The sequence below is a fragment of the Phocoena phocoena genome, chromosome 9, assembly GCF_963924675.1.
Source record: "Phocoena phocoena chromosome 9, mPhoPho1.1, whole genome shotgun sequence".
In the NCBI taxonomy this organism is placed as follows: domain Eukaryota; kingdom Metazoa; phylum Chordata; class Mammalia; order Artiodactyla; family Phocoenidae; genus Phocoena; species Phocoena phocoena.
Window position 1 is genome coordinate 72,620,004 of NC_089227.1, and position 11,811 is coordinate 72,631,814.

The following is an 11,811-nucleotide window of genomic DNA, read 5'->3' on the forward strand; positions in this document are numbered from 1 at the left end:
ATGAACCCGACATCTTATCTTCAGAGAAAGCATACTGATGTTAGTATAGGAGGGAAATTTTTTCTGATTTTTTTTAAAGTATGTTATCTGAAAGCGAGGATCCTGCTTGAGGGTAGTTTTATGTTCCATTCTGTCTTTCGTCCACTAGATGTCCCCAGTACGTCATACAGAAGCTCTGATCTCAGATGGGGCCTTGTTAGAATCTGCATCTACTGTTTCTTTTTGAAGTGAGTTTCTGAGATACCTTGTCAAATGATTTTTTTTTCCTGAGTTCATTTCATCCTGAAAATTAGCAAGCTACTAATCTACAGAGAAATGCAATCATTTAAAGATTTTTGTCTAAGAGACAGAGTATAACTTTGCTAATGTAAGAAGCAATTAAAGAACATGTATATCTTCTTTTCTGAAGCGCGTTGAAGAAATCAAAGACCTGAAACAAGTTCAAAATCCTTAGAGAAAAAGTTCAGAGCCTTGAAAAGAACGACTCTTAACACAACTTTTAATTGTATTGGTTTCAAAGGGTGAATAACATTTACACAAAATAGTTCAGAAAACTTTGGTGACAGCAGGAGCCTTGTTTAATTTGAACTTTAATAAATTAAAGAAGAAAAGTAAAAGCCTGAACAGTCACCCAAAGCATCCCCTCCTAACTCACACAAAAACCTCTATAACAAAGGCTACAAGACTGAAATACAATAATAATTGCAACGTGGGGATATTCAATTAGAACTAGGCTTGCAAAATGCTGTCTTTTTTTCCCCCCAAGAGCCCAGTGAGCCCATATTACAGGAGGCTTCTGCCTCTGAGTGAAAAATAACACCCTCTGGGGTTACTGTGGCAGATGGCTGCACTAGAGGGCTGGGAATCTACTCTTCTAAAGCAATTCAATAAGGATTCCTACAAGGTGTCTCAAAATGGAAGCACTCAGGCAGCGTGTTTCTGCCTCACAGGGCAAGAGGTAAAAAGTTCAGCCTGTGAAGTGGAACAGTTTCTGCCCCAGAGCAAAAGAGAGAAAAAGTACAAGAGCATTCTGATGAATTATCTCTTACTCGGAGCTAACACGGGCTTCCCAGGAACAATGGCCAAGTCTAACCAGAGCCGACAGCTCCATTCACTGCCCAGCACTCCATCCCGCACTGTGTCGGAACAGTGCGCAATCCTCACCGCTTCCCAACCCGTCCCCAGCCTTTCAACAAACCTTCTCCATTCAGGAGCCACTTCTTGATAGTACTTTTTTTGATTAAAGCTCACCTTTCATCTCTCTAGCATTTTATCGTTAGTATTTACAACGCATTCCAAGAATGGAGGTAACGTCAAAAAAAAGAGTTTAAACCAATGAGCCTTGGATTCATTTAGTTAATTATCAAGGTTAGGAATGTCGATCCAATCATAAGAAGCAACTAGAAAACAATTTAGTGATAAACTATGGGATCCTGGCAAGAATTACCATTGTAATTCACAGGAGATTATATTTGTGTCCTGGAAAAGAAGGGGTTAGAGAGGAGTGGGAGCTTGAACAAAATTTTAAAGGATCCAGGGACCTGGGAGAAAAAAAGGAGGCAAAAGGAGAAACCAAGTGAGAAATCATCAAGTGAAAGGACACAGATACAAAAATGACCATTGCATAAGCAGAAGACAGAGAGAAGCCAGCTGGACCAGGCATCCAGAGGCGCTTGAACAGAAATGGGCATAACCTCCAGTAGGCTGGATTTTAGAGGTTCAAGAGAAAAAGGTCCACCAGTTTAAAAAGCAGAGGGGAGCCATTATAGTGTTTTATGTTGGGACGTAAGGCAATAGAAGGAATGTTCTAGAAATATAGTCACAGCAGATTTGGCTGTCGAGGCAGGAGAGGAAGTTTACCAGGAGAGGTGAAGGACTGTCAGAAAATGCATTACTTGGTTATTAACACAACCTGTGGTTTTGATAATAAGGGCCAAGACCAGATGATTGGTTTTTCAACATAGAAAAAGAGGCAAATCTGAGAGATCAAGCTTGGTGAAAAATGAGATAAATGAAAGAAAAGTGTGGTTTCGACAGGAAAAGAACCTACTCTTTGTTTAGATACTACAATTTCACATTCTTCTCCCAAGGGTAGAGCCAATTTCATCTGTATTTTGTTTAGTATTCCACAGAATAAATAACATATTTCAATAAATATGCCTTTTTTTAGTGACTCCATCCCACGAGGAGATATTTTATGTCCCAAACATCTTTGAGATAGCCTAGAGTAAATATCCTAAATTTCTGCTGAGGACATCTTCATATTTCAAGGTATCAATATTATATCCTTAACACAAATAATAATAAAAGAAGCAATGATATATTGGCAGTGCCTTATAGCATATGAATGGCCATAACTATTTAAATGTATTACTTAAAGGGATATGGTAGTCCACACACCCAGACTTAGAGGCAAATGATATATCTTCAATTTCTCCCTTCCCAACTGTGACCCTCACCAGACTCTCCACACTCTAGAGGTCATACCATTGCAGTCTTTTCATCATTTTACAAATATTTATAGAGCAGCCTCATAAAGTTGAATATGACACAATCTATGCTCTCAAGGCACTTGCCCCATCTAGTCCTTTCCAGACTGGCACCGAATTTCCCCACATTCCAGATACCAGCCACTTGTTAATAAAACAACTACTCTGTATAAAAGTATCAAGCCCTGTGAGAGACTTGAGAGAAACCCTCTTACATGGTCAATACTCTCCGAAATTTACAATCAACAAATTACACAAGTACATAAACAGAAGCATACCTATTACATGCTAATTAATAATGCAGGGTAAGTAAGTAAGTGCTGCAGAAGTTGTTCCAGGAATTCACAGGAGGGATATATCAGCAAGGATGCAACTAGTAAAAGTAAAAATTAAAAGGCGAATTGCCATTTTCAAACTTAAATTGCTTGAGTAATTTTAAATATCTGGAACTCCGTAAAGGAGCTGGAGCCATTCAAGCTATTATATTCTCATCATTGCCTTAATGTCACAAATAATAAATAGTCTTTCATGGGTATCTGTCCAAATGCTTAATAATTTTTAAAAGGTAAGTAAAGAATGAAGTTTCTGTAACACACTCCCTCATAACAAACTATTGAGCCAATTGATTTATAATAGATATCTAATAATCTTCCAAACAAACCAACTCACCAGCCTGAAAACGTGCTCAGTCCATCTGGACAGAAGATCAAAGGGACAAAAAGAGTCTCTGTGTGTATGTACATGTGTGTTTAGAGTGTTTCGTTTTGTTGGTTTTCTTTCAGTCAGATGCCTTAGAGAAGCATCACCAACCAAGGACTATAGAAGCACCGCTGAGGTCCAACGAAGTTACATTGATTACTTGCTACAGCCAAGGAGACCATATTTCATGAGGAATTACGGAGCACCTCAGTTCAAGGATGTTACAGGGAGCTGGTTAGAGGGGTTGGGCTTGTATTAGGTGATTTTTAAGAAAGGTTCAAAGAAGCATCCTTGGCTTTAGATTGGATGTTATCAGGAATTGGGGGTAATTCAGTTGTTGGGTACCAGTAATTTTCTAGGAATCAAGGAAAACACAGATTGTCTAAAACTGTAATTGGTAAACAAATGCAGCCACTCATGTCAGCCATTAGAGGGAGTCGTTTGGTCATTTTTGTGGCTGGCACAGAGTTTGGTTTTTGTCTCATTCTATCATAACCTCAGAGCAACCTCAGCAGATGCTGGTGCTGTTTAGGATAAGCAGAACACCATACCTCAGCTGTTAGCATCAGGCCAGCTACCAGCTGACAGCTGTCAGAGCTGCTCTTTTTTCTCAAGCACTATTTTCTGTGATGCAAGGATTGTCCATGCAGTGAGAAAAGTATACATCTTCTGAAGGAGTTCTTCATTTTCTTCAAAACGCCCAACTGATGAGGATTTGCTATGAATTCTGCTTGTCCCTAGGAACACTCACTTTATCAGTAAACTGGAAGAGCTGGGCACAAAAGATAAGAGTCCTCTTTGAAGTGCTGGATTTCTAAGAAGACTGATAAGGCTGGCATTGTAGATACATTCTAGGGAGCCCCACCTTATTTTTCAGAATGCATTCCCACACATTGTTGGGTTCTACCAGATACAATTGCATTATTTGATACCCCTTTGCCAAAATTAAGTGGACAGAGGTAGATACCTGACCCTAGCTGGACCAAATTCCCCCTCCTAGAAACCTGGAATTGGGATTCAGAGAAGCCAAATGAGTTCTGCATGCAGCTGGAATTGTCGCAGGTTAACTCCGCGGCTCTGTAGATCTTTTCCTTATGTGGCCTGACAATCACAAAAAGCCAGGTTATGGAGACAGAATGAATCAGAACTGCAGAAAGAAGCAGAGGTACGGACATGGGAGGGTCCTGACAATTTTCAGTTCCTCTTTCCAGTCTCTTCCTGAGGTCCAGCTGAATTCTCACTCTTTTGAGTTCCCTGTATCTTCATAATACATTCTCTATTTTTGTTTAAGCCAACTCAAGCATGTTTCTATTATTATAACTTACAAAAACTCTTAGCTGGCAATAATAAACAATTTAATGCCAGGTGTAAGTGTAGCACAGACCACTGATTGTAGCCCGGTACCCAAGCTTCCACTTCCCAACTTCTTTTGCAGCTAGGTGTGACCATATGACTGTGTTCCGTCTAATAGTATATATGTGAAATTGATGCGTGCAACTTTATGGTTATCTCCTTTAGGCAAGCTGCCTACCCTGAATTTTCCTCTTTTCTCACTGACTGGAAAATGGTGACCACTGGAACAATTGTCTTGGACCAGAAACAGAAACACAATTGGGATGACAAAGCCAACACACCAACCAATGTACCTGGTTGACCTTCAGGAGAAAAGATTCTGCCACTGTGCCCACACCACCTGCCTGACTGACCAGCACAAGAGAGGAGTGAACTTCTATCTCATTTGTACCACTATATCATGAGGTCTTTTTGCTACAGAAGACAAGACTCCCCTAATCAATACGGAGAGGTTGCCACAACAGACCTTCAGAGAAAATGCAGAGCTAGCTGAGTAGAGAATATGTGGGGTAAAATTTTTATTTCGGTATGAAAATCCTACTGTCTATGTTACGTGATGCTGAAGCAGTTAGTTAAAATCCTACCTATAGTCTCTGGGAATTCGAATGATATTGCCCCAAAGATGACAATGTTTTAGGAGAATTCTTTGTTTAGAGTGAGAATTTTAAAATGTGATGCCTACTCTTTGTGATAATCAATGAAGTACAACATAAAAGAGGAAAACAGTCCAGAGTTCCCATCTGGATGCAGATAGAGAAAATATGTTTAATGAACTGAAATTGCTGAAGCCTTAATCAAGAAATGAATATATGTCTTGCCAAACTGAATTATGCACATCACTCCTTGATGTGTATATTACTGATGTTCTATTATGGAACTGCAACATCCTGACCATTGGTATGGGATCTGGGAAGAGTGAGAAAACTGAGGAAACCTATCCTCTGTGCTGTCTCTACTCTTTCTACAAACGTATCACAATGCCTCTAATTATAAAGTTTAGTACAGGATTATGGGGAGAAAGAGGCCCAGAGAAGACTAGAGATGAAGTGCTTGCAGATACCCTTCCTCTGCCTGGAAGGGTATCTGCAAGCCCTTTTTAACTATTTCTTGATTCACTGATACTCAAGTACTCGGAAAGGGTAGAGTGTCTTAGCACAAAAACTCCATCAATATCACTCATCTGGGTATTACTAAATTTGGCGTGACAAAAAAGTTATGAGGATATAGTGAATGCAATCATGCTAAATGAAATTGGCAAGCAGTCCACTAAAATTTTATAGGATTATGTGATGATTAATTTCTTATGCCAACTTGGCTAGGCTGTGGTGCCCAGTTGTTTGGTCAGACACCAAACTAGATGCTGCTATGAAGGTATTTTTTAAGATGTGATTAGTATTTAAACTGGTAAACTTTAGTAAAGCAGAGTGCCTCCATAATGTAGGTGGACCTCATCTAATCAGTTGAAGGCCTTAAGGGAAAAGACAGGATTCCCATCGAAGAAGCAATTCTGCCTCAAGATTGCAACATAGGAACCCTGCCTGAGTTTCCCATCTGCTGGTTGGCTCTGCAGATTTCAGACTCCAAGACTCAACATCAACTCATGAAGACTCAAGATTGATACACACACACACACACACACACACACACACACACACACACACACATGCTGTTTTTCTGGAGAACTTTTTTGACTAATACAAATTGTATTGCTAGGGGAAAATGCAATCCTGGCCAACTGTGGCAAAAAAAGTAAAAATAAATACAAATAAAACAGTATACTACTAATAATTACCCCCTTTTTCCCTGATCTCAGGAAATTCTGTATGCTTATTCTTTCACAACAGTAAATTGTCCAAACAAGATAAAACTGATTCCTCTTCTTTCCCTAGAAATTCACCCGTCCTAAATCTCTTCCCCCTAGGCTCTCAACCTTGGGAAGTGGCATTTACTTCATCTTAGAGTCAAATCCATGCTAAGGAGAGAACAGGCTGATATCTAGAAATCCTGCTCTTTCCCCAAACTATCTGAAGATAGTGACTTCTGCTTTTGCTGTATGATGTAAAGTGGCTAAAACTGTCACCTCTGAACCACAGTTAGAAGGAAATCATTTGGTCAGGAGGGGCCTGGCAGCACCCAAAAAAATCACACCACAGAGGCCACTTCCTTTTCTGCATATATGTAGAATATCATAATTACTAGACTCACATCCAGCAAACACTCTAAGCTCAAGGATTACAGGCAATTCTGAGAAGCAGAGTATTTCCAGCCAAGTACCAAGACCGCAAAGCCAAAAATGAAGTTTTGATTTGTTAAGGGATGCAGGAGCTATAATCAATCAGGTCTCAAGTAGTTTCAGTTTCAGAAATACTTGCAGGATATCAAATTATTTTGGATTCATTTAGGTCCACACACGAATGGACCTGAATTCCTCAGTAACATTGTCTCAGAAATACCCATGACACCCACTAAAACAAGATAATTCTAGAGCAGGCAAAACTTCTCAGGTTGCTTACAAATTGAAATACCATAATTTCTGTGACAGTTGAAAAAGTAATATTTTAAGACTCAAGTATGGTACATGATAAAAATTGGTCATCATCAATTTCTTTACATTTTCAAATTCAAAGTAGGATATGGAGAAAGAAAATTTTAAATCACAGACAAAGGTAAAACACTGACAGGAAATGAAAAAATTTGAATTCTGTTTGTAGCAACTATGAAGGACAAGAAATTAAGTGAAAAACCTACCAGTGTAGTATATCTAATACAGCTGAATAGCATTTTTAGAAATCACTTTAATATCTGTCTGAGCAAGAGAAGACAATCAAGAAATTCCTCAATGACCAGAAACACAAAAAACTGCAAATCCAGAAGAAGTAAAACCCAGAGCAGGAGTTTGCCCAGGACTGTTTGCCATCCCTGACAAATGAGCAGTCAAAATTTAAAAGGCTCACAGTTGCGGCAAGAGAGACAAAGCTCCGGGACCTAAGTTGATCAAAGAAAATCCACCAAAGCCAGAACCCCTGAAGAAAGGACACTATGGTCAGTGCCTGAAAGAAACTGCCCTGCTTGCAGAGCCTGTGGAGACACTTGCATGCTGCAGCTTTACCTCTGAGTGGTGAAATTTAATGGTCTTCCCTTCCTAACCACAAGCCTCAGTCTCAGGTGTCTAAAGCAAGAATTCAGGCTCTATGTATGGTCCAAAATACCCATGTCTGGAAATGTCGATTAAAGTGATCCAGGGTTGGTAGTAAACACAGGTTCCTGACAAAAGCAAACACAAGCCTTACATAGACAAACTCACTTTAACACACCTCAAAGAAGTCTCACAGTTAATGCTTCAAGATTAACTCACAGTGAAAAGTCACCAAACACTAAAGGATCAAACAACTATAAATGAGAGTTAAGATATAAATCAAGAAACTGCCAAACAAGACTCTCAAAGATGGTTAATCTTATAATGATCAGAAGAAGCCTATAAAATGAGTTTACTTGTTACTGTTAAATAAATAAAAGAGACCATTATCAACTACAACTGAGGAAGGAGAAATTATGGGAGCTGATTGGAGAGATTTGAGGAGAGAATAAAATAAAATTGTTGGAAATGAAGAAACGTAATAACTAGAATTAAGAACTCAAAGTTTAGATTAAACAACAGATTAGACAAAAGTGAAGAGAAATTTTGTGAATTCTGAGACTTATATGGATAAAATATTCAAAATGGAGCACAAAGAGTCAAAAGAATGGAAAATATAAAAGTTAAGAGACATGAAAATAGAAAGATTCCAACGTGTCTGCTAATTGGAGTTCCAGAGATGAATGAGAGAAAAGATGCAGAAGAAATATTTGAAATAATAATGGCTGATATCTTTCCTGATATGATGAAAGATACTAAATCCTCATATTTAAGAACCTCAGTAAGTCCCAATGAGAACGAACGGAAAGAAATCCATACTTAGACATACCAGTGAAAGTGTAGGACAGTCCTGGCTGAAACTTCAGGTGAACTCACCATGACCCACTGGGTACTAGACCCCATATCCTTTTGCTGACTCCTCCAGCAATTCTTCCCTCTCTCTTCTGCACAATCACTTGTTTCTCTTCTACTGGACATTCACATCAGCATATAGCATGTTCTTCTTTCTTCCAAATATTTCTAAAAAGTTTTTTTCACCCTCATTTGCATGGTTAGCTACCACAATATTTCCCTGTTCCCTTTGCAGGAAGGGTCCTTGAAATAACTACTATTCAAGGCCTATTTCCATTTCTCTCAATGATCTTTTCCAACTATCCAATCAGGTTTGTGCCTCACCACCAAAGTGCTTACTTCAAGGTTACATGGCTAAATCCAGCGCTAAATTCCCAATTTCCATTATACTCTACTATCAGTAGCATTTGACAAAAACAATCACTACTCTTTAATATATTTTCTTGACTTGCCACACCGTACCTCTTTTGGTTTTCCTTCCATCACATGGATCAGATCTTGCAAGATCATCAACTGAGAGTAAAGCTGGAGGAGGGAGCATTGGAGGAGAGAAGAGAAGACCCCCCCAAAAAAAGGCTTTCAATAATCTTTTCAGAATGAGGATGAAATAAAGACATTTTTCAGATAAATAAAAATTGAAAGAGTTTCTTACCAATATACCCTCACTAAAGGAATTAGGAAGAAAATGATCTGAGAAGGAAGGTCTGAGGGGCTAAAATGAATGGTGAGCACAAAAGTAGTTAAAAAAGCAGTTGAATCTAAATAAGCATCTAAATAAATCAATAACAATATCTAATTTTGAGGATTACAAATAATCAATGTTTAATTATTATACCGTGTAAGAATAACACACAAGTAAGGAGAGGGTATGACTGGTGTATGTATGTATATACAAGTTCAAGCATCATCATTTCTCAAGTTGCAGTGATGAACAGAGGCTTTTTGAGTTATTTCTAAATGATAATACATTTGCTGTTATATTTGGTGATATCTTCAAATTTCAGCAGAAAAAGTCACACTTTTCTCTCATTCTCCCGATTCCCACATTCTACATCCAGCTAAACAAAACAAAAATTCATACAACTTTTCAGCCTTGGGATAACAAAGAACTGGAAAAAAAGACATTAAGAGGTATTGAACTCAGCAGTTCACCACTAACTCCTCAAGTATTTTGCATTGCCTCTAAGTAATGGGGCATCCATACTGTAATTCCTTTACAACAGCCAATGTGCAACCAGATGGAAATCAGACTAACCCAAAAAACTTCCTCCTCCCTATCTGGATTCCCCACCTAGTAAATTAATTCTGGGCTTTAGATGTTAGTTTCTTTGACTTTTAAAATCCAAATAATTTCACATTCCAAAAGACCAAAACATTTTTCACACAATCTAAAATTTCCTTTTTGTTATACCTTGTTTACTTTTACAGTTTACTACTAATCTCTGTCTCTTAAAATTTTTTAATGTTAATAGAAGACCTTACTTCAGTTAAAGCTCTCTTCTTTGGGCAGTGGAATTATGACTTCCCAATTACCAACTTCTACTTTCAAGATTTTCAATAATATGCATGAATTATTTTTATAATAAGAAGAATTAAATCTGTTTTTAAATTAGAAGTCAGGGAATAAATTGTATTATATCTTCTGGGACCTCTATTACAATATTGAATACAAAGATTATGGGCTTCCTTGTCTTTAAATTTTATTGTGGAGTCACTAGAACTATGATCAAATGGCCTTAAAGAAAAACAAAATCCACAGCTCACCCTCCTGCTCAAAAACTAAACCACCACAGTCACGCGGTGATATACAAATGGTTAAGGATATTAAAACAATAACAACAACAACTACCCTGGCATCTACATGTTTAAAGAATATGTTTGCATTTTTATTGCTGTCCCATTTCTTTCTTGCAGAGTGTATAGTTAGGGGAATACTATTTTAATAGTGTGTTAACTGGAAGTGAAACTAACATTTAAAAATTCATGAGAAGAGTTTTTGTGTTCTTATATTAGCATTCAGAGGTAGAGTAAGGGTGATTGGAAGACATGTGAGTTTGATTCAAACTCAAATTATATTTGTTCATATAGAAATACAGCCCTTGTGATGTATGGTTTTGTCTTGGCTCAAAGCTTAATTTGATAAACATTAATTTTGGTATGCATTTCTTTTAAGGGAGTATAATAAATAGTATAAAACCAACATTTGAGGTTTTAAAATTGTAACTTCTAAACATAATTTTATTCACACTACAATATTTTCATTGATTTCCTTTGAAAATAAAGCAGTAGATTTTTAGCAAGTTGTGTGTAGCATATACTCCATCATTAGCACATGAAAATGAATAAATGTGTGACAAAGTCTGAATCTCTTTTGAAAGATTGATTGATTAATCTCAGTTAAATTCAAAATAGATTTTTTCTAACATTAATCTGAACACAGAACATTTTCATTTGATATTAGCTTTTGACATTTTTACTCTCCAGTTGAATTTTTCTCCTTATCTTAACAGGGTTTGTTTTTTTTTCAACAAGAATGAAAACTTGTTACAATGGAATTTTCTTTTATTCAGCAGGACAAATGTACTTAACTCTTTATATCATTATACAAATTTTCATAATTGGAAGATTTGCATTTTTGATGGATGAAATAGTGAATGAACATCTGTAGTGTAAGATAACATAAAGTCATCAATTTAATTGGTTCATAAGATAATAACAAAATCTGAATTGATTTGTTTCACTGGATTTTAACATTTTTTTCACTGAGATATCCATTCTAATTCAGTAAGCACCTTGGACTTCAGCAAAGATTAAATTCCTGGAAAAATTTTTAATTATTTCCCAATGTAGGAAATAGGATAATTTAAACATAAATGTAGATCTCTCTGGTTATTTTATCAAAGTATTAAAACCTTTTGAAGTGACGGTGCAGAGTAATACTCAGATCTCTGTAAGTATACCTGGATTAAACTTTGAATTTAAAAAATAGCATTTAGGAGCAATGTGCTCATCAGCTTTAGTTTGGGAAAAATGTCAAGAACTTCCATTGCTAGTCAAGAAAGAGGAACAAGGACCAGATTTATGCTTGTATCTTAAACAACTAAAAAGTCTAACAAAATATATGAAACAATGATTTTCAGACATTGAACAACTGGCAGCAGAGAGCAGTGGTCCCTGAGAGAAGGAAAATAAACTACTTAAACTCTATGATTGCTTCAGCTTACTTCCTGGAGAGAGTTTCCAAACCACACCACAGGGAGAGAGAATCCAAGCAGAGCCCAG